We start from the raw sequence: 18,122 nt of genomic DNA on the forward strand, positions 1-18,122 counted from the left end.
ACTACAGGAGGAAGCCGAGCGCCGCTGGGAGCGCCCGACAAAGTTGCCGACCTGGCGGCGGCCACGCGTTTGCGTGCGTGTGTGCGAGTGTGTGTGTGAGCGCGGCCAGAGATGCGTGCGCGTGTGCGGGTGCTCCGAGGCAATGGCCGAACAGACTTAAAAAAAAATCAAAGTGGAGCCCCGCTCCGGTTGCAGTTAGAGGGTGAGAAGGGACGGTTCGCGCTGGGACAGAGTCACCCGGGTCCCTGACTCGCGTCACAACCTCATCAGGCTGCGAGTTTCCTCTTTCCAGTTTGGAATTCAGGAAGGACCGCAGCCCGAGGTCTTGATAGGTTGGAACTGAGATACCTGTGCACAGTGGTCGTGCGGGCAAACTGAACGCCCACGGGAATTCTTAGCGTGAGACGCTTTGCGTTAAACAAAGTAAAACCAAACACGACTGAAGACCGGAACAGAAAGAAGTACTAAAGTTATTTGCCCTGAGCAACTGCCGCCTCCTCCCGCTTTCTTTTTGGTGGGTCGTGCAACACCTGGGATATCCTGTCTCGCTCCTCCCCCAGTCCAGTCTGGGCTGCAGGGATCCAGGTGACAGTCCGACTTGCATCATTTCCAGGCGGGTGGCCCGGGAGGCCCAGGCAGCCTGAGTCAGCCCCCGCGGAGCTTCGCGTGCTGCGGAGGCCCGAGTTTGAAAGACAACTTCAGGCGTCTCCAAACACACACACTTCTCTTTCCCAAAGTGCCACTCGCCGCCCGGCTTGGGCTCCCTACTCTCAGTCCTCGGATGGAAGTGGTAAAAACAAGCAGAAAAAGCAAAATCTGGGGAAAGTCTCTGCATCTCTTCTTTCCTGTCTGGGCCCCCTCCCTAAGCACGGCGGGAATGAGACTGCCCCCAGCTGCTTCTCCCCGCCTGGAGGAAGCCAGGGGAAAGTTGGGCGCCGCTCGGAGCGCCTCTTGCCCCCGCTGTGTGTGTACGTGTGCACGCTCACGTCTCCCTCGCGCCAGGGCCGGGGACAGGAACTGCTCCTGGCCTCGTCAACCCGACGGCTCAGCTCGGGGGTCTACGGGGATGGGGGAAGGTGGGAAGCGAGTGCGGCCACCCAGAGCCACCCAGCACGCACCGGTGTTGGCACGCCCTCGCCCCTCCCCCTAGTCCCCACCCTCCTCTCGGAGAACAGGTGAGCCCGGTACCGGCTCTCCACCCCCACCCCGCCCCACGCCCCGCCCGCGCCCTGTGCAGTAACGCGCAGGGCAGGTTTCATCACCCACTGGCCCGCGGCCACCAGCCCCTGGTCTCCGCGGCGGGGCGCACTGCCTGCCTTATTGAGGCCGCCATGTGACACGCCTGGAGGAGGGGGTACATAGACGCTGGGGCAGGTCATCCTTAGGCCGCTGCTAGGTTTCTGAAGCTTCCCTTCCCGGCTCCCAGCTGCCCTTGGGCGTGGGGAAGGCCGAGGCTGGGGGCCAGGGTGAGCACCGCTGGCTGCAGCTGTCCCGCGTTGCATCCAGCCGGTCAGAGGGAGGAGAGGAGGTGGTGGGGAAGGGCACCTTCGATGTAGGCCTTCCAGGGGCAGGAGCACCCAGAAACTGCTCATCTGTGAGAGTCCTGGGAAGTGGTCACTTTGAAGGTCTGCAGTGTTGGTGAGAAACTGCCCGCGTCCCGGGTTCCAATGGCAGTTACTTCCTGCAGCCTGAGACCTTTTGTGGAGAGCGGAGGGAGTACCCTGCCCGAGGATTGGCCAACCTCATTCCCACCTTGCCTGAGTTTGAACCCTCAATTTGGCTTCCTTTATTAATTTATGAAAAAAAAAATCCTCCTGTAGACACCTGGATACAAAACAAAAAGCCAGGGACTCAGGGCCATTCTGGCCTATTCTGCCTCCAGAAGGCCCTAACTTCCCGGAGTCAAGCTGCCTTTTGTCCCCAGCCTTGTTTAAAGGTGTAGCTGATAGATTTTCTTTCCATGTGGCCTCTTTTGAGCAGTGCTGGCATTTAAAATGCCTCTGGTCACCTGTTTTGGGGGACAACAGAAACAGGAGATGCCTGCCACAGGAGTGAGTCACCTTTGCCATGTGCAGACTCCTGGGCACCTGGAGCACCAGCCAGGCCTCCCCTCTGCCTTTCTTAGGTACCGCCTTTCTTCACCATGAGGCTCTGGCCTGCCCTGGAAGGATCCGACGTAAATTTAAAAATTCACCGCAAGGCTATTTACTCCAGATATGCAAAGGGACATCGTGGTCCCCCAACTGTTCTTTAGAACAAGACGAACACAACACAGCAGCTAGAATTTGAGATGTTGTAAGCACAGATCCTAGTTTATCTCTGGACCATTCCAGGGCCAAATTATCCAGACAAGAGTGTCACCAGGGCTGCATGAATTTTGCAGAATCACTAGGCAGATTGCTGGGTTACCAGCCTGGGCTGCAGGCCAGGGTAGAAATGGGGCTGAGGGTCACAGACCGTGACTTTGTTGTGACCCCCTCTCTACTGTGGATTCCTTCACCTCCATCTGTGGCTCAGGCCTGATTTGGGGGATGGTGGCTGATGAAAATGGTGGTGGTGGTGGGGAGGGAATAATCCTGAAGCTAAAATGAACGGAGAACAGGCCTGCACCACATTCCCAGCCCAAGACTTCAGTGTGCCTCCAGACCCCAAGTCCACCTGAAGGGGAGCTGAGACACCTGGGAGGAGTGGGGGTAGATAGCTGGTGCTCCTGCCGTTCAGGGGAGTGTGGCGCTCCTGCTCTGTTTAGGCTACGTGACTGTGGCGAGGCAGATGTGGCCTGCCTCACGACTTCCAGGGGCTTCTGTGGTTGAGCAGGAGACTCCCATTTTCCTCTGTGTGTTCTCTTCACCAGTCACCTTCAGTCAGTCCTAAGAAGGAAGGTTTTGGGAAAGTGGGTATGGTTTAGAACTGGAAAGACGTAGGAGGATATGGACAAGTCAAGGCAGGGGACTGAGTGTACATCACAGGTGGGAGGGCCAGTGGAGGTGAATGCATGGGATGTGGTAGGATTTGGATCAGGAATAGGAGTTTCCCAGTGTGTTACTAAGAGGGAGATGGAGCTGGTGAGATGGGCTGGGATGTGTTGTAAGGCTGGGGTCACTGTGACAAATCAGGGGAGCCCATCACGGCTGACTTTGTTCTCTCATCCTCACAGTTATTTGAGGCTAAAACCGTAGGATGTGCTTTGACTTGACTCCTTTTAGGAATCAGGAAAAGTTCAGGGGCCCAGGGCTTCCTCTGTGGGACACAATGAGAGGAACGTAAAGGAATGAGTTGGAATCTTGAAGTGGGTTGAGGTACCCAGTAGGACAGAAGGTGTCGCTTGGTTGTGAGCAGGTCGGGCCTGAAAGGATGGGAGCTGTTCTTGCTGGCAGAGGCAAGGACTTGTAGGTTGACACATGCTGTCCAGTCCAGGCTTTCTGTGACTTCCAGAACCCTTGGAGAACATGGCTTACAGTGGGGAGCTCCGCCCACCGCTCGCCCCACCCCCTTGGGGCAGGCTGTCTGGGCCGATGGCACCACCTTATGGTCAGAGGGGGAACTGCCTGGCCAAACAGTCAACTCCTACAGGCTCTAAGGCCTGGGGCACTGGTGTTGCTCCCCTAAATTCCATCACCTTTTCCCTACCCAGTGGATTCATATCTTTTCACAATGGCATGCTCTAAATCCCCCTTCAAGGAAATAACCCTTTCAAAAATTTTTATTTCCTTCTTCTTTCTCCTTCCTTTGTGGTCTTACAGGATGAGCCCCAAATCTAACCTCAGCTCCAGTGCTTCGAGCCTGTAGGAAAATGAAAAAAGTTATAGAAGTGAAACTGGACAAAGTTACAAACTGCTGCAGTCCAGCCCCCCAGTACCTCACAAGCTGAGTTCCCTCCCTCAAGGTCTCCATCACTTCTCTTCTTTCATTAAAGCCGATTATTTCACTAAATAGAATGCAGGGTAAAGGAGGGCGTGTCTATTATGTTTGGGTTTGCCTGTTAGTACTACTGCAAACGTGCTTTCTACTAATTTTCCCTGTCAAAACTCAGCACAACAATACGAGTTAAGAAGCCCATTTGGGGGACTGTCCTGGGACCCATCATTCCTAAGATTGTTTTTAAGCCAGGCATGGTGGCACGCTCCGGTTGTCCCAGATCCTCCCAAGACTGAGGCTGCAGGGTGACTTGAGCACAGGAGTATGAGGCCAGCCTGAGCAACAGAGTGAGATGCAGTCTCAAAACAAAACACAAACCAAAAAATATTTTGGAGGAAACTATGTTCTGAGTCCCCCAAACAATCAACTCAAAGTGTCAGGGCACAACCTGCTGTGAATAGTCAAACTGTTGATGGGTCATCTAGAAATACAAGAGATAAAAAGGAATTTAAAAAACCCAACAGAATAGAAACACAGTATCCCTCACAATAAACCCACTTACTGGGAAGAATCCAAAGCAGTAAACCTGCGTGTCTGCTTGTGGCCTGAGTTTTTGTTAGTGCCTCGCTCTGCAGCCTGAGCAGTACTCAGGAAACCTCTCTGTTTCCCTTGGGTTGTCATTTTTACCTCTTAATCGCAGGCTGAGAGAGCTCCAGGAGAAAAGGATGGGGCAGGGGGTGCTGTCTCTGAGGAGGGAGCTGGCTGTGCCCAGGTGGACATTGTGGGGCTGGAGCATGTGTGGCTCTCCCCAGGGGTTGACTTGGAGAACTGCTGCATTGCAAGTGGGTGAAGGAAAAGTCTTCCTCTCCTCCTCCTACTCCTCCTCCTCTTCTTCTTTGTTTTGGTGTCAAAACCCAGGAACAAATCAGGAAAAGTCTTTCTGGGGAAGTTTCTAATACTCCAGATTTTGAACATGGACAGTAGGTGCTCAACTCTATTAATGTGATTAACCCTCAATATGCCCTCAGGGCTCCCTGGACCCTGGACTCAGTTTTAGATTTGAGTTTTTTTTTTTTTTTTTCCTGAGCAGTTCTGTTTGTAAGGACTGCTATGACATGGATTTTGTTCATTTTTAGGAGTCTTCCAAAGGGCCCAGAAAACATTTTAAACAATAATAAAATAAAACTCATTTATCCTGAAGTTGCCACGTAGGACCGTTGAGACTGTTTTATAAATACAGGGCTGTATGGATAAAGCATAAGTTTGTAGTGATTTTTATTTTCTTACATATTAAAACTGTTCTACTTCATCATTCTAAGAACTATTTCATTATTACTCATCACTTATTGCCAATTATGGTAAAAATTAATAAGAGACAAGTGGTGGGAGGTGGGTTTGCCTAGAAAGATGATATAATGGGACACACCTTGTGGGTACCCTTGTCTGTCAAGACATTGTCCCAAGTGTTGCATCATCCCTCAGGTAGGTGAGAAGGGAGACAGAAGACACCATCTTTGTAGCCTTCTAATTTTTTTTTGAACTGGACATGCATTTTATTATTTTATTTTGTTTTTACTATGCATTTTATTAAATTATTATTTAGTTGATAGATAATAATTGGATATGTTTATGGGGTTTATTATTTTTTCTTTGAATGAGCACAGTCTTGAAATAGAATTTTTCATTTTCGGCACAAAATGGTAAAGAGAAGAAAGCCGACAGAGGGAAATGATGATTGTTGGGTGGACGAGGAGATGGGTGCCTAGACGGGGGCAGTGGGTGGGCTGTGGGTTTGACCGCGATGGTGAGGTTGACTCTATGAGTGAAGTTTCAGGCTGTGAGTCTCCAAAAACAGCAATCTAGATGGACCCTGCAAACCGATGGGGCAACAGCGTACTTCTAAGGACAAAAGGGAGCATGATATTCTTCTCCCGTGGTCACTTGGCAGGAATGGTTTTGTCATGCAGTGTTTTGTGACAAGAACCTGGACCATTCTGTCTTTCAATTTCTTTGGTGTTTGTTTACCAAATTTGCTTGATACAGTTTGAAATGGACAAAGGAAGGAGTCAGATCAAAAATAAAGGTGCAAAGAAATAGGTGTTACAGAAATGAGAGAAAAAACTTAATGGCTAATTATTCCATTGGGCGCTTCTACATGTTGGAATAAAAGCGCTTTGCAGTTACCAGAGGGTGACCATCTTCTCTGGAAAAAAAAAATATGAGCTGTTAGAGGTTTCAGAAGTAATGTGTTTTATGTTGCTGGTGCAAGAAGATCCAGAAGTGATGATGAACTAGAACTTACCAGGGATTTGCTTGCAATGTGAGATCAGTGTTTATAAGCTGGCTTTGTGACAGGTTCACACACGATACCCCGGGAGCAATTAGCACTGAGACCATGTTGCTCATTTTGGGTTTATGTAGCTTCAAAACCGGGACAGATATGCCAGGAAAATTTGCTATGTTTAAATTATTAAATTTTCTAGCAAAGTTAAAAAGTAATCCCTTTGGTCACATTTCCATACATTATTTATAAAAAATAAAAAGGATCCATTGCACTTTAATATTAAAGGATGATGACTTTTTCCTGATACATTGGGGGTTAAGGTTATAGAGGCAAAATATTTAAACCAAAATGAATTAAACTCCTGTAGGCAGCGGGAGTCACTGTGTGTAGGTGTGAGTTTCACCATCCACAGTTGCCCATCTGACGCTCTGGTCTGTCCACGTCAGAATCCAAGAATCCTCAGGCGGACTTGAATGGGAGACATCCTAGAGTCTTTTTGCTCACGAGCTCCTCCTACTCCAGAGAGTTACTGTACAGAGCTCAATGTGCAAACGCAGGTATTCTATCTTAAAGGGTAGTTTGCAGGATTTTGAAAAAAATTTATTTTATTTCTTACCATCCTGGGAATGGAACCCACATCCAGGCAGGGGCTCTACCAGAGCCACTGCCCCGGCCCCTACAAGATCTCTAAGGTTAATCTTGATTACTCAAGATCCTCACCTTGAGGATTTAGAACCTTGCCCACTCTGACTTCATTCATTCAGCAGACTCGGGCGCGGCCGGGTAGGAGACCTGCACTGCATCCTGGGCAACAGGAAGAGACAGATGCGGTCATCTGCCCTTACGGGGGTAGGAGCCCAGACGGAAGGGAGCAGAGATTTCTCTAGCACCATCTGGTAGGATTTATGATAGAGAGAAACCAGGAGGATGGTGGAGGGATGCAGGAGAGGAGTCAGAGAGGAAGAATTAGTTTTTACACTCACTTTAAGAACATATAAATTGAATCTTGAAGGATAGTTGGGAGATATTTATCAGATGGAAGAAAGAGAAAAGTCCAGGCAGTTGGACTAGCTTACACGGAGGACCAGAGAAGCCCAGGAGAGGTGGGCTGAAGAGGCGGTGGCTTCCTGCAGCGGGGAGGGGAGCGTTTGAGAAGGAGAGGACTTGCTAGGTTCCGGGGCTGGTGTGTCTGCCTTCCTGTACAAGCGTGGCCACATGCTCCTTAGCAAAGGGGACATGAACTGAGAAGTGTGCATCAGGCAGGTTTGCTGTCGTGCAAACGTCACAGACACAGATGTCACTTACACACACTAGGCCGGCGACGTTGGCACGAGGTGATCCGATTCCACGGGACCACTGACATGGCACGGTGACCCGCCTGAGAATGGACATTGATGGTTGATGTGCAGTGTGGGACCCTGACAGAAGGCCCCATGCAGAAGTCAAATGTTACAGGTCAGTGTTTTCCCATCTGGGGACGTCCTGAGGATGTGGCAGCAGCTCTTGCCCTGAAGGTAAATGAGAAGGGGACCCCGAGGCTGGGAAACCTGAGAAGTCAGGCGGGCAGGAAGAGGTGGTTTTGAGAAACTTATGGTGACAAACCAGGAAAACCTCAGACGTTTGCACATGGGGGTCCCAGGGGAAGCCGAAGTGTCTCCTTCTTCACCTCCCCCTCCTCGCCCCGCCACCTCTGGTGGTCCCGCCTCTCCTTCCCGCCTCTGTACAAAACTTGCTGCAGGTGCTTGTTTCCGACTCCAGATGGGGCCATTCTGTTCTGTGCTCACTGTTTGTGTTTACTGATGCAGAGCTGACCTGTGGGTTTCCTGCTTCACTCTAGTCACTCACACCCTCTTCAATAGAGGTGTCCACAACAGCCAGGTGGACAAACAAACAAGCCACGGCAGCAGACAGACAGAGACCCGGCACCAGCTCACACCTGTCTGTCGCTGAGCTCCAGAGGCCTTAGATGTTGTCCACTGCTGACCACAGACCCCCAGGCCCTGCACGATCCTGCCCAATCGGGGTCAAGATCTCACAGAAACCACTCTCTCCCTCAGGCATTCCCTTCTAGAACCTTCTTTCTATACTGCAAATAGGCCGAGCCTCTTCTGCCTTGAGGCCTTAATGCGGTCCTACAAGTCGTGTCCCTTATCACCTCATTTGCTTTGTTTGTTGCCTGATGAATGGCAAGCTGCTGATGGAGAGGACACTGCCAGCCATGGTCCAGGTCCAGTCCCAGCTCCTGCCACAGCCCCTGACACGCAGCCAGTTCCACGTGTGTGTGAGTGTGCATGTGCGTGAGTACTGGGACACAGTGCCCTCCAGTTCCTCTAGCAGAGCTGGACTACTGAGGGGAGCCCACTTGTGGGAGAGGGTGGAGAATGTAGGGGTCAGCCGGTGTCCACGGCACCTGCCACCTCCTGTGGCCTTTCCTGATCCCGCACTGCTTTGCACTGCAGTTGCCTACATATTTAAAGTGCTTCTGTGTGCCCTGCCCCTGGGGCCTCTCTCTGCCCTGGGAATTGTTGGTCCCATCTTACAGAGGTTCCTGCCTGCAGCCCCTGCGTCTGAAGGAGTCCACATCTAGATCTGCAGCAGGAGATACCAGTCCTGAGGTCTGCAAGTCACAGTCCCCTTCTCCACCCTCACCAGGGAGCATCAGGATTATGGGTCAGGTCAAGGACACTTTCATTCTGATGCAAAATGAGTTGGACAACATATAGGGATGGTACATATTTTTAAAAATTATTCTTTCTTTTTCTTTTTCCTAAGATTTTAAAACCCTGAGAAAGACAGAAAAGAAAAAAAAACTTGCAGAGAGGAGAGAGAAAAATGTCATTAGAAGGAAGGCCGCAGAGGAAAGCAGTGCAAAGGAACAGAGGTCAGATACGATCAACAGAGCCAAAGGGTATGTCTAGATTCTTCCTGTTTTGGGGGCAAGGCTACCAACCAAAAGATGAGGGCTCACAGAACCAAGGCGAAGGGCTGATCATAGATGAAGGAGAAAAACAGGAAAAGACAAAAGGAGAAAAGAGTTTCCGAGGGGAGGCTGCCAGGGGTGACCTGGGGCAGGTGGCTGCCTCACCAGCATCACCAGCAATGCCATATGGGGTCCCTTAGGGAGGCGGGAAAGAGGAAGGCCTTGAGCCCTTCATCTCTCTTTGTTGGTAACAGCCAGGTGGGAAAATGTCCCAGGGCAAGGAACAAACGGTGTGGAGAGGAGGGCTTTGGATCTCCTCTCCCCAGGATTAAGCTCCAGGCTGCACTGATTAGCTGTGTGAACACAGCCAGGTTACTAGCCTCCCTGAGCTTTAGACAGTTGGAGATAAGCACAAAATAACAGTATGTGCTTCTTAAGGGTCAGCAGAGGATGATTAAATAGGAGAGCGGGTCAGAGTGTCTTGCTCAGTGCTTGGTCCCTGCAGGAGCTGAAGAGCCCTTGTTTTCAGAGTGATCAGAGCAGGGGTGGTGGCTGTGAACATTCTCTGATGGACATCCGCATCCAAGTAAGAACTGGAGCCTTTGTGGCTTTGGGCACTGCGGTCAAGCTCCGGGAGGGCAGGAGGCAGAGGTACCAGCTGCCCCCGCTCCCCGCTGTCTCCTCCTGCAGTGAGTTGGGCTGGGTCCCTCATATTTGCTGGTCACAAATGCCTTAATGGGCTGTCACAGTCGAAAGACAGGATCTTTCATTTGTATGTGTGTGCCGCATCCAAATGGTATTTTTAAAGGTTTATTTCTGTGTGTTCATGATGTTCTTGAATAATGTTTCCCTAAGTATGGTCAAAGATAAAACTCGCGCCGTGCACAAAATCTGGTCTTGCATATTTTAGAGTGTGACTGTCTTGACCAGCCTCAGGGTCCATCGCCAAGTTCCTCACCACCCTGTGCTCCCTTCGGGGGACTCACTGGTGCTGGCTCACTGGCCAGGACACTCCTAATCACAGGCAAGCTGGGGGCGGTGTCCCTGCCATGTCACTGCTACCCTTGACCTGGCTCTCTAACTGGCCTAATGGGGCCAGGCCCTTGGGCTTCAACCCCGAGCCAGCTGCTGTGCTGGCCTGGGGGGACCCGTGAGGAATAACAGGGACAAGAGAACTGGTCTCATGCAGCAGGGCAAGTCACAAGAAGAGGGACAGTGGCTGAGGGCCTCGGGTAGCTAGGTGGCCAGAGAAGACCTCCGTGGACAGAGGTCATTTACAGAACCTTGGTGACACAGAGGAACCAGGCAGGCAGAGCCGTGCCAGAGCAAAGGCCCAGAGGAGGAGAGAGCTCGGCTTGTCAAGAGCCCTGCAAGACAGTGGGTGGCCGGGACCCAGAGAGTGGCATGGCGGGGGTGGGGTGGCAGGAGGGGGGGTCACCAGGGCCAGTGGCCAGGTCAGGAGTGTGGCTGTCACGGTCAGATGTGAAGGAACTCCTGAATCTGGAGAGCGGCCCTGGGGAGGTGGGGAGGGCGCTGGGCCTGGCAAGCTCGGGGCTGGAGGCTGAGCCGGGCAGGGGTATGGGGCCGGGGCAGAGCTTGGGCTGCTGCTCAGCTCTCTCTGTCCTCTGTCTCACTCCCTCGTCTGTGTCTCTGGGCACATGGCAGAAAATGGCCTGCCCTGAAATTGGGCACCTCTGCTGCGGAGACCGGCCCAGCATGAGCTGGTCTCTCAGTTCCAAGTCCAACTTCCTAACAGTCCCTGGCTCTGGGGGGAGAGTCTGAGGGCCCAGAGCCCTGCTCTGACGCTCCGTGGTGGGGAGTGGGGTGAGGATGAGCTGTGTCCACCCCGGGGCCCTGTGGCAGGGCAGGGCAGCCATCCCCTAGGTGGGAACCACGTGCTAAGCCAGAGACCACGAGGCTCCCCACGGTGCCGACCCTCGGGATACGGAGGAAGACGCCGCCATTCTGTGTCCCTGGCTGTTCCTGGGTCAGCTTCTGTGTACAGGGAGGGACCATGGAGAGACGTCAGCAGGAGCTTTACAGCCAAAGAGGGAAGCCCAGGGCAGCCTGGAGAGTGGCCCTGCCTGGCTGGATTCAACAGGGACCTCTCAGCCCGCAGCCCCGAGGGTAGGCGGCTGTCTGGGCCACAGGGGGCCACAGGAAATGGCTTAGGGGCCATTTCCTGGCCCCTAAGGCTCTTACACCTTTAAAAGTGCAGTCCTCTGAGTCGGCCACAGGGAAGTCCCAGGGGCCTAAACTGGCTTCTCTGCATCCAGGGCCTGAGGTCAGAGCCCAGGGACAGACCCGGGCTTAGCTCGCTCCTCTCCACACGGCCGACCTGCTCTTCCAGCAAGTGCACAGGTTCCTGTGTCGAGGACTGCTCAGAGACCACCCCTCCTGGGACCATCATGGACCTGGACACAGCAGAGACTCTGGGCCAGTGTTTGTCCATCGAACCAAACTGGCTCATGAGCTGATGTGTCCTCTGTGGACAGAGACCGGCGGGTCTGCAGGACAGGCCTGCATTCGCACACTTGATAGGAACCAGCCCGTGGTCGGTCATTTCTCTACCACCCCGTGGCTTGGGCCAGTCCTGCATCCCACGGGGACAATGACTGACTTTCTGCTTTCCCTGAATTTTTTTTTTTAACTTAGAAAATTTATTCTAGCAGGAAACTTTATACCGTGACCACGCATGAAATCCAGTATCCCTTCCCATAAATAGAAGGTGATCGTGAAATTAAATCCCAAACTCTTAAATAGAAAGCATGTGTCCACTGCCCCTGCGCCATCCCCAGGGCGCCAATAAAACGTGCGTTGCACTCAGGAACTCGGATCTGTGTCACGGGAGAGGATGAGCTTGGGAAAACCAGTCTCTGGCAAAGTCTGGATCCCGGGTGACTTTCCATTCTGTGACCGGTGGAGGTGGGGCCAGGGGCTACCCCTGGCCGTGGACTGCAGTGAGGGTCGCATGGGCCAGCAGCCAGAGTGCCAGAGGAGCTGGGCCTGGTCCTCAGCCCTGCTCCCGCCCCGCCCTCCTCTCAAGACCCCCCCCCACCCCCCCTTGCTGCTCATCCCGAGAACAGCTGCAGAGCAGGGTGGGAGGAGTGGGGGGCTGGGCTGTGGGACAAAGGCCAGTCAGTGGCTAGGGAGGAGAGCCGAGAAAAGGGCTGAGGTGCTGAGGGCTGAGTGGGTTCTTCTGAGATGCCAGTGGCAGAGTACGCTTGCTCCTGACCCTTGGGGTGCTGGCTGGGCGGGTGAGCATGGGAGCCACATTTTGCTCTTGTGTTGTAATGGCAGCTCTCCTCCATGGGAAAGGGGTTAGGAGCAGAACAAGTGCAGATGTCAAACCCACATGATTAATATTTAGGTAAAGACTCTTTCCCTCCCTTCCTTTCTCTCCTCCTCCCTCCTCCCCTCTGTGAGCTGTTTGGACTTGGCTTGATGACCAGTTTGCATTTTAGCAGGTTAGGCGATTGAATGACACAGCAGGTCATCAATAAACCTCCACATTCCAAATCCGTTCTTCAAGGCTCAGGGCAGATGCAGTGTCTCAGGGCCAGCTGTGAACCACTGTTCTAGGCCATTTTCTGTCCCTATAACAAAATACCCAAGGCTAGGTACTTTATAAAGGAAGAGGGTTATTGAGGTCCCTGTTCTGGAGATACTAAGAGCATGGTGTGGCATCTGCTTGGCTCTGGTGGCATCACTGTGTGTGGATAGCAAGGTGGAGGGAGCAAGGGGCGGAGAGGAGGGAGAGAGGCTGAGATTACTTGACGAGTCAGGAAGCCAGAGGGGTGCACTTCCCTCCACAACTCACCCTACAGGAACTAACTGGGCCCCTTCTGAGGGCAGCCCCCAGGGACCTAAGTGCCTTTCACTGGGACCCACCTCTTAAAGGTTCTCTTCTCCACACCACCACCCTGAGGCTGGGCTTCCAGCAGGAGAATCCTTAGGGACACACTCCAACCAGATGCAAGTCCTGGCATACTGTTCTCACTGCCCGCTGGCTGGCAGGCTGCAGTGTCCCTGCAGCCCCAGAACCTCATCGCGGACCTGGGGGAGAACCTTGACGGCAGAAGCTTCCCTTGGGCATTCCTCTGGCTACTGTCACTTACAGTCACAACCCTTGCCCTCTGGACTCCAAGCTCCTGCCAATACATCATCATGATTAGGGACCAGAGGGCCTGGCTGAGGAACACAGCCCCTGCCCCCGGGTGACCAGGGGACGGGTAAGCCCGCTGCCATAAGAATGCTCAGGGCCTGCATTCGAGTCCTGCGCTCATATCCTTGCTCTGTGATGCTGGACAAGTCCCCTGCCCTCTCACACCTGCACTGACTCTGGTTTGCACTCCAGCTCTCCCACTTGGGGAGTTAGTAGCCTCTGCTCCCGGTCTGTTAGGTGGTGATGATTCTGTACCTAGGGCTCGGGGTGGCCATGTATGAAGAGACTGCATGTTATTAGAGTGTGGAGTCCCTGCAGCCGCATGGGGCTCACATTGCACAGAAGTGTGAGTTCCTGGCCCCCCGGGGGTGGGGGGCTGCTGCCTCCTCTGGGTGGGTGTCCGCAGTGACCACTGCCAGCACTGCCTGCCCCTCCTGAAACCACGGCCCCCAGGCCTCTGGTGCTCAGCGTTCTGGGTCTCCTGCTCTGGTCCCGTGTGGGTCACCTAATTTGCATAGACCTCTTCTATCCCTTTAAATGTTTGATTTAGAGCTTTAAAAAGTTTTCACTGACACAGCGATTGTGCTTATTTATGGGGCTACAATGTGGCGTTTCAATGCACGTTTAAGAAGTCTAAGGAGCCCATCAGGGTGGCTGGCAGGCCCGTGGCCTTTGTGACGGGACGTTTCTGACCCTCCCTCCTGGCCGTGGGGCGTGGGGCTGTCCCCCAGGCTGCGCTCCGTGGCTCTGCTCTCCTCTGCGGGGAGATCGGCGCGTGCTTCCCTCCCTGTGTGGGGACGTGTGGCCTTCACCTCTGCGCCTGATCTGTCCACATTGTCTTGGTGACGGACGCTGTTCCTTTCTGCGGTGGACCCTGTTTCTCTGTGTGTCGCACTACTGTCTCCTTGTCCACCCCTCTGGAGTCGATGGACCCCCACGGCCGTAGGGAACGGTGCTGCGCGGGCTGGGGCAGCACAGAGGTCCCTTTTGCACGTGGCTTTCACTCCTCTGACCTGTGTCCAGTGGCTCCCACCCTTTTGTAGCCCATCAAGCAACGAGGCTCTGCCCACCGTCCTCGCCAGCCCCTGGCAGGGACACTGCCCTTGTCCCGACCTCCTGCTTCTTCCCCAGACCCCTGTGTCCAGTGACCCCTGATGTCTCCCCACCTGCCCTGGTGTCTAGGGACATACTCATGTCTGGGTCACGTCACCCCCTGTCCTGGGGGCTCCAGGGGCCGACCCCATGGTTCTGCCTCCAGGCCCCTGACTGCGGGCTCCTCCTCGCTCCTTGCAGAGGGGCAGCCCAGGGCTGGCTCACGCCCTGGTGGGCCCTCCTCTGCCCTCGCCTCTTCAGCCTCTTCTTGGAGCTTCTGTCAGGTACCAAGCCACCTGTGGTTCCCCCTGTCACGACTCTCACAGTGTCTGCCTGGTCTCCACCTCTGTTCTGGGTCTGCCAGTGTCCCCAGAGGTGCCAGGTCAGTGTCCCTGCAGAGCCTGGAGGACCTGACTCCTCCTCTCTGGCTCCTCCTCCAAATGCCTCTCATCTGTCCCCAGCATGCCCCTCCAGCCTCTGTCCTCCCAGTCCCTCCCCTAGCCTCTCCTCTAGGTCCTTTCCCCAGCCTTTCCCCAGGCCTCTCCTCCAGGCCTCTCCTCCCAGCCTCTGTCCTCCAGGCCTCTCCTCCCAGCCTCTGCCCTCCAGGCCGCTCACAGCCCTTTTCCCTTCTGCGTGGCCCTCTCCCCTCTCCAGCCTGGCTCTGGTCCCTCCCTCAGGCTCCTACAGCTGCTTTCTCACTGCCCTGATCTCCCCCCGTCCTGAGACTCTGGCCAGATGGGGGCCTTGCCTGTCCCCTGGGAAACCTTTGACAACTCCTGGAGGCCAGCTCAGGGAGGCCGGAGCTCCCACACTGACTCCCGCACAGCAGGCCCTGCTTGTGGCCTGGTCCCGGCTCCGCTTCCTGCACTGGACCTGTCCAGCCCTGGGGCCCAGCCAGCACCCTCTGCCTCCCCTGCTCCTGCCGTGCTCAGCCTTGGGGTCAGCGCAGCTGGTTGTTGCCGGCTAGTCCCTTAGACCCGGGGGTGGCTGTGGAGGTACCCCAGAGACGTGGTGGACATTCACAGTCAGTTGGCTCTGGGTGGACATGATGGTCCTGGTGGTGAGGGGTCCTGTCCACTTAGCTGCAGGCCTCCAGGGCAAGGCTGGGAAGCGAGTCCGCCTGTGTCCAGCCTGCTGCCTGGTCCTGCGCACGGCCTGCTCGCCAGCCCCATGAGGCGCGAGCGGATTCCTCACAGGAAGTCTCATCTGTGTGGGTGGCTGTGTCTGCGGACTCCCGCAACTGTGGATCACGGACTGGAAAAGCCGTCGTGTCTGAGCACAGGCAGGACCTGCCATTACTCCCTCGAGAGCACAGAGTGGCTGTGCTGTGGGTGGCAGTAGGGTCACCTCCATGCGGAGGCTGCCGGAGGAGGATGTGCTGGGTTCTCTGCCAATATTGGGCCATGTCAGGGAAGGGTCCTGAAGGTCCATCCAGAGTCCAGTGTCAGATAGGCTCCGGGAACCAGTCACCCTGGGTACTGGGGACAACTGTGCTCACCCTCTGGAAAACCGAACTCCTCCTCCCCTCGTGGATTTATTTGCATCTTCTTCAGCTCCCAGGAGGACTGAGCATGGGCCAGGGGGACTCCAAATACTTGCTGAATGAGTGCCATGGCCTGGGGGTAAACTGGTGGCTCTAAGCTGACCAGAGACTCTCCTGGGAGAGTCAAGGGCGTGTAGCCCAAGGTCAGACATCAAAGAGGTTTACCCTCGTGGTGCCTGGGGCCCCAGGCTCCAGCAGAGGCCTCAGCTCTTCCTCCCCTGTCCTCTCCCTCTCTCCATGCACAGGGTGTGTAAAGGTCAGAGGTCTCTGGACATTGCTGGGGGCTTGAAGGCATGTGTGTCTCCAGAATTCACGGGTGTAGCTCAGTGGTAAAACCCTTGCCTGGCATTCGTGATGCCCTGGGTTCAGTCCCCAGTACCACACACACACACACACACACACACACACACACACCCCTCATAGGTTGGAACTCACCCCCAAGGTGGTGATGTTAAGGGGAGAGCCCCTTGTGAAGTGACGAGGCCTGGACTTAGCCCCCAATGGATGGGATCAGTGACCTTGCGAAAGGGCTTGGGGGAGCGAGTTCACCCATCTGCCCTTTCGTCTCTCTGCCCATGAGTGGACAGTGCTGTTCTTTTTGCCCTTCTGCCTTCTGCCATGTGAGGACATGGCCACAAGGCGCCATCTTGGAAGTAGAGAGCAGCCCTCACCGGACACCAAATCCACTGGCCCTTGGTCTCCCCCCTCTAGAACTGTAAGAAATAAACTTGTTTTTTAAGGTAGTTTGTTATAGCAGCAGGAATGGGCCAAGACATACTGCTCCAGAGCTTTCTGACGTTCTTCGGTTGGGGTAGCTACTGTTTGACTGTTGCTGTGTGAAGATCCTCATCTTGTCCACATGGGACATGATTCTGGCTTCCCAGGGGGCCATCCCGTGGGTATCTCCAAGTGGAAAACCAGACAGACCTGTATAAATCCACTCAGCTGAGCAGACAGTGCAGGACGGGGAGTGCCAGCTGACCCCTTCTGAGTCCCTGGTGACATTTCATGACGGCCTGCTGACCACAGTGAAAATTCGCTTCAGAAGTCTCTGCCTTGAGCGAGCTGGGGGACTTCTCAGTTCTAACAAAAGCCAAGGCCTTCCCGGAATTTTCTTTTAAAGACCCAGCACATAACCCTGCTTTACCTCTGCTGGGAGGCTTTGGAATCCACAACCCTCATGCTTTCTCTTTTAACCAAAAACACCACCCTTTGCTGGTGGGCGAGGCACATTAACAGAGCACAGGAGGGTATTGCAGAGGGCTTTTGAAATGGCAAGAAGATTCCTTTTATTTTGTCTTTTTTTATGGAAAGGTCAAATAATTGAAAAAACATCTTCGATGGGGAGTTCTACTTAGGGTTTACAGAAAAGCACACTTTGTTGATAAAATATGAACTGTTTGAAAGATTTATAAGTCTCAAATCCTGCATAGCCTTTCAGAATCCAAAGCAGCAGGAAGCCGCTGTGATATTTTTAAAACAAGTATTTATAAAAGTAATTGGGTCTCTTGATGTGGAATAAGGAGGGGAGACTGCTAAGGAAGCTATATTGGACTTGACATAAAAGCGAGGTATGTAATTTGGGAGCAGAATGAAGGGCGAGGACGCGTCCCCGGTACCTGTGGGCCTCTCTGCCTCTGGGAGCTGGAGGCAGGACAGAGAGGCCCGGGCGGCAGCCTCAGGGCCCGGGCAGCGCCCAGGTATCACAGCTCATCCCCAAAGCCCTGTTAAGACACCGAGGCCCTCTCCACTATTACACGCAAATGGGACAGAAAACACATGTTTCTGAGAACATTTTGGTTAAAATTAAAAATGTGGCAGGGACCGTGCCAATAATTTACTCGAGAATATCCGAACCAGATGCTGCTAGCCCGTAATTCCGAGTAATTTGCCAAAATTATGTATTTACTTTAATCCCGGAGATGAAGTTAAAATATGCATGGTTTTTGTTATTTGTGATTGAAAACAAACAAAAAGAAAGAAAGAAAGAAAAAACCCCAATGTGACTTGAAGTAGAAGAGAAGGAGAGGAGTGGTCAGAGTCCATTAACTAGTCTGTTAACTAGTACTCGAGCACGCGCAGGGCTAACCGGAAGGAGGCCAGCTGCAGATCCTCTAGAAGCCAAGGAGCCCAGGCAGGAGTGACCTGCTGGTGACTGTGTATATGGTGCCACACCACCAGGGGCACAGGGGGACGCCCTCCGTCAGCAGCCTGGGTTTCTCCCTGTCGGGCCTGGTCATCCAGCCGCGGAGCTAGTTGG

The 18,122-nt window shown here is 53.8% G+C and overlaps 1 long non-coding RNA gene across 3 annotated transcripts in view; it reads left to right on the forward strand.

Annotated features, from left to right (window-relative positions):
- The window catches only part of LOC124077142 (uncharacterized), a 78,244-nt gene that overhangs the window by 1,346 nt on the left and 58,776 nt on the right, over positions 1-18,122 (forward strand). For 2 of the 3 annotated variants that reach the window (XR_009224636.1, XR_006846549.2), the window contains exons 2-3: positions 7,457-8,812; positions 8,915-9,050. The exons of the other annotated variant lie outside the window; for it this stretch is intronic. This is a non-coding gene — a long non-coding RNA (uncharacterized LOC124077142). The remainder of the gene's footprint in view (positions 1-7,456; positions 8,813-8,914; positions 9,051-18,122) is intronic. 3 annotated transcript variants of the gene reach the window in all.

The sequence above is a fragment of the Marmota monax genome, unplaced genomic scaffold (assembly GCF_021218885.2).
Source record: "Marmota monax isolate L192 unplaced genomic scaffold, Marmota_monax_Labrador192_F-V1.1 WCK01_AAM20220418_F8-fsc00084, whole genome shotgun sequence".
Lineage (NCBI taxonomy): Eukaryota > Metazoa > Chordata > Mammalia > Rodentia > Sciuridae > Marmota > Marmota monax.